Raw genomic sequence first — 4,884 nt, 5'->3', positions numbered from 1 at the left:
TCTTATCAAGCAACACACAAAAAAATTGCTGGTGAACGCAGCAGGCCAGGCAGCATTTATAGGAAGAGGTACAGTCGACGTTTCGGGCCGAGACCCTTCGTCAGGACTAACTGAAAGAAGAGATAGTAAAAGATTTGAAAATGGGAGGTGGGGGAAGTCTCTTATGCTTGTTTTTCGTCTTGGATGTGATTCTGGGACTGTTGCAGCCTGTTATTTGCTGTTTGGAGATTGTTTAGGTTTTCCAGCACTCTGCAGTCTCCAAGAACATTCTGGAAGACAGAGGCAGCATGGGTGAATCTGATGGTGGGCAGGCTGCAGGATGGGTCGCAAGCCGATGTTCAACCTTGTTTCGCCGATTAAAGCATCCATTGTTCGCCGATTAAAGTGACGAGGGAGATTGAAACAAGTAACGAAGCGAATGTGGAAGGTGAGTGCTAGCCACCTGTTTTTTGATCGCTCTGCTACCGGAGAGGAAAAAGCCTCCTGCTGTGCCTGGAGAACGTTACCCAGGTTTCTGTGTTTTGGGTATGGACTTGGACAATAGATATTTTCTTTTCTATCTTATAATTTGGCACCAACAATTATGCCTCATTCAAAGTCACATAGATCACATTTCTTTTCCATTCTGATGTTTGGTCTGAGCAACAATTAAACCTCTTGAACATGTCTGTAAGGTTTTATGTATTGAGTTGCTACCACATGATGACTGACTAGATATTTGCATTAATGAGCAGGTGTACAGGTGTATGTAATAAAATGGCCACTGACTGCATATATAGTATTTTTTTTGTTATACACTGCAATGCTGCCACAAAACATCAAATTTTACAAAATACATCAATGATACTAAATCTAATTCTGATTCTCATTCTGAAGAAAATGCTGGATGGTTACATCACAAATGCAAGCTCAGAACCAGACATGAACTGCATCGGCAACACACACAAAATGCTGGAGGAACTCAGCAGGCCAGGCAGCATTGATAGAAAAAAGTACAGTTGATATTTCGGGCTGAAACCCTTCGGCAGGACCCTCTAGCATCTGAAGATTTTCTCTTGTTTATGAACAGCATTGGCAGTGGCTTTCTCCATCAGCATGGCAATATCTTTTGTAAATTATAAATTCCTTGTTGGAGATGGAGATACTTCCTATCAACTGCAGCTTGTGTAGGTCCAGGCTGAGGATGTTATCATCAGTGACTGCGGTATTGGCTATAATTCTGTTATCTTCATTGTTCATGTTTCAGGTTCATTTAAACCAACACGTTGAACACTATCATGCCCTCAAATCGCATCTGCATTCTATACAACCATCCACTTGAAACTCATCAATAGTCTGCAAGACCTGATCCTCAGTACCTCTCTGTGCAACTGGATCCTTGATTTACTCACTGACAGACTCCAGTTAGGACACCTCCACAATCCCCGTCAGTACAGGTGTACCACACAGGTGTGTGCTTAGCCTCCTGTCCCACTCACTTTCAAATTACTTTTCTCTTGTTGACATGCAGTGCAGAGTAGACCCTTCTGGCCCTTCGAGCAGCGCCGCCCAGCAATGCCCCAATTTAATCCTAGCATAATCACGGGACAGTTTACGATGGCCAACTAACCTACCAACCAGTATATCTTTGGAAAGTGGAAAGAAACCAGAGCACCCAGAGGAAGCCCGTGTGGTCACGGGGAGAACACACAAACTTCTTACAGGTAGCAATGGGAATAATTGTTTGCCTGAGCTCCAATGCCGTATTTAAATTTGCTGAAAACACCACTGTTGTCGGCATATAGGAGGGAGAATGAAAACCTGGTTGAGTGGTGCAACAACACCAGTCTCTCTCTCGCTTAACATCAGCAAAATCAAAGAGCTGATTATCGATTACAAGAGAAAAATGTTGGAGTCAGTCCTCATCAAGGGAACAGAAGTGGAGAGGATCAGTAGCATTAAATTCCTTGAAATCAATTCAATTGAAATACAGGTCCATAATTCCTTGAAAGTTAGTGTGGATAGGGCCGTAAAGAGAGCTTTTGGCACATTGGCCTTCATAGTTCAAAGTATTGAGTCCAGGAGTTGCGATGTTATGTTGAAATTGTATAAGAAGTTGGGGAGGCCTAATGTGGGGAATTATGTCCTGTTTTGGTGACCTTCTTACAGGAAAAGATATCAATAGGATAGAAAAAGTGCAGAGAAAATTTACAAGGTGTTGCCAGGACTTAAGGACCTGTTATAGGGAAAGTTTGAATAGGTTAGGACCTCATTTTCCTGTGCTCCAGAGAATGAGGGGAGATTTGATAGAGGTATACAAAATTATGAGGTGTATAGATAGGGTAAATGCGAACAAGCTTTTCCCACTGAGGCTAGAACTAGAGGTCATGGGTTCAGGATGAAAGATGAAATTTTAAGGGGAAAAATGAGAGGGAAAAACTTCTTCACTTAGAGGGTGGTGAAAGTGTGGGCTGAGCTACCAGTGGAATTGATGGATGCAGGTTCAAAGTCTGTTTAGGTACATAGATCAGAGAGGTATAGAAACATAGAAACATAGAAAATAGGTGCAGGAGTAGGCCATTCGGCCCTTCGAGCCTGCACCGCCATTTATTATGATCATGGCTGATCATCCAACTCAGAACCCCGCCCCAGCCTTCCCTCCATACCCCCTGACCCCTGTAGCCACAAGGGCCATATCTAACTCCCTTTTAAATATAGCCAATGAACTGGCCTCAACAGTTTCCTGTGGCAGAGAATTCCACAGATTCACCACTCTCTGTGTGAAGAAGTTTTTCCTAATCTCGGTCCTAAAAGACTTCCCCTCTATCCTCAAACTGTGACCCCTCGTTCTGGACTTCCCCAACATCGGGAACAATCTTCCTGCATCTAGCCTGTCCAATCCCTTTAGGATCTTATACGTTTCAATCAGATCCCCCCTCAATCTTCTAAATTCCAACGAGTACAAGCCCAATTCATCCAGTCTTTCTTCATTTGAAAGTCCTGCCATCCCAGGAATCAATCTGGTGAACCTTCTTTGTACTCCCTCTATGGCAAAGATGTCTTTCCTCAGATTAGGGGACCAAAACTGCACACAATACTCCAGGTGTGGTCTCACCAAGGCCTTGTACAACTGCAGTAGTACCTCCCTGCTCCTGTACTCGAATCCTCTCGCTATAAATGCCAGCATACCATTCGCCTTTTTCACCGCCTGCTGTACCTGCATGCCCACTTTCAATGACTGGTGTATAATGACACCCAGGTCTTATGGAGGGCTGTGGTCCAGGTGTAGGTCAATGGGACTAGATAGATTAATACTTTGGCACGGACAAGATGGGTGAAGGGTCTGTTTCAGTGCTGTATTACTGTATGACTCTATGACTAACTTTAGCCTTAGGTTCCACACCACCAGATTCACAAACAGTTATTACTCTATAACCATCAGGCTCCTGAACCAGTGTGGATAACTTCATGTTCCACAGCTCTGAATTGATTCCATGATCTACAGACTAAATTTCAAGTATTCTTTACAAATCAGTATTATTTTTATTTGTAGAGCTTATCTTCTTTTGTGCATTGGCTGGTTGTTTGTCAGTCTTTGTGTTTACGTGAAGTTTTTCATAAAGCTCTAGTGTACTTCTTTCTTCCTCATAAATGCCTGCAAGAAAATGGATCTCACGATGTGATAACATGTATGTACTTTGATAATAATTACCTTGAACTTTTGAAAGTCAAATTTAAGCAGAAAATGCTGGAAACACTCAACAAGTCAGACAACATCTACAGAAATGGAAACAATGTTAACAGTTCAGGTCCAAGACCCTTCCTGATCCTCATAGGAAGGTTTGCTAATGCTAGCAGGAAGATTTAAATTAGTGAGGTGAGAATCAAACTAATTGGTTAGCAATGATGTGACTGAGGGAAATGCAGAAGTTAGGTCAAGTAAGTCTAACAGGAAAGGCAAGTTGGATCAGATTATCAACCCTGGTGAGGATGAAGGATGAAAGTGTGTTTATTTCAATGCAAAGGGTATTATAGGTATGGCAGATGAACTTAGAGCCTGGATTAATACATGGATCTACAATATTGCGGCCAGTGCAGAGACTCAGATGAAAGAAGGGCTGGTAGCTCCATATACTTACCTGGCAGGGGAGAGACTGTGATCAGAAAGGTGGTCCTCCCAGGATGAGGCTATCCCATTGTACTTCAGGTGTGCTGACGCCTGCGATGTCCCCAAATGTGGGATACTCGACTGCAAAATTTGTGGTAGTGGGGGACTGCGTACATGCTTGAAATGGCTAACAAGAGAGGGAACAGTTTTAAGGTGCTTGGAAGTAGGTACAGAGGAGATGTCAGGGGCAAGTTTTTTACGCAGAGAGTGGTGAGTGCGTGGAATGGGCTGCTGGCAATTTTGGTGGAGGCAGATATATAGGGTTTTTTAAGAGACTCCTGGATAGGTACATGGAGCTTAGAAAAATGGAGGGCTATGGGTAACCCTAGGCAATTTCTAAGTAAGTACATGTTCGGCACAGCTTTGTGGGCTGAAGAGCCTGTATTGTGATATAGGTTTTCTATGTTTCTTTTCCAGGATTCAGACTTCTCAAATGCAGTAGAGAGGGATGGAAAATAGGGAGTTGTATTACTGGTCGGGGAATGTCACAGAAACATTTATCCTGATGTAACTTCACTCACCATCACTTGTCTCATCACTGAACTGTTCCACAACCTATTGACTCATTTTCAAGGACTCTTTATCTCATGTTCTTGATATTTATTGTTTATTTACTTATTATTTTTATTTCTTTATTTTTCTTTTGCATTTGCACAGTTTGTTGTCTTCTGCATACTGGTTGTCCGCCCTATTGGGTGCGGTCTTTCATTGATTCCATTATGATTATTGGATTTATT

At 42.6% G+C, this 4,884-nt stretch overlaps 1 non-coding gene across 1 annotated transcript; it reads left to right on the top strand.

The window, feature by feature from the left end:
* The first annotated feature begins 4,110 nt into the window (after window positions 1-4,110).
* Window positions 4,111-4,270, top strand: LOC134352397 (U1 spliceosomal RNA). The gene has a single exon (XR_010019394.1). It is a non-coding gene; the product is annotated as a U1 spliceosomal RNA (small nuclear RNA).
* The last annotated feature ends 614 nt before the right edge of the window (window positions 4,271-4,884 follow it).

Source organism: Mobula hypostoma, chromosome 9, assembly GCF_963921235.1.
Source record: "Mobula hypostoma chromosome 9, sMobHyp1.1, whole genome shotgun sequence".
Taxonomy (NCBI): domain Eukaryota; kingdom Metazoa; phylum Chordata; class Chondrichthyes; order Myliobatiformes; family Myliobatidae; genus Mobula; species Mobula hypostoma.
The sequence above is the reverse complement of the archived record's forward strand: the minus strand, read 5'-3'. Positions and strand labels throughout refer to the sequence as shown.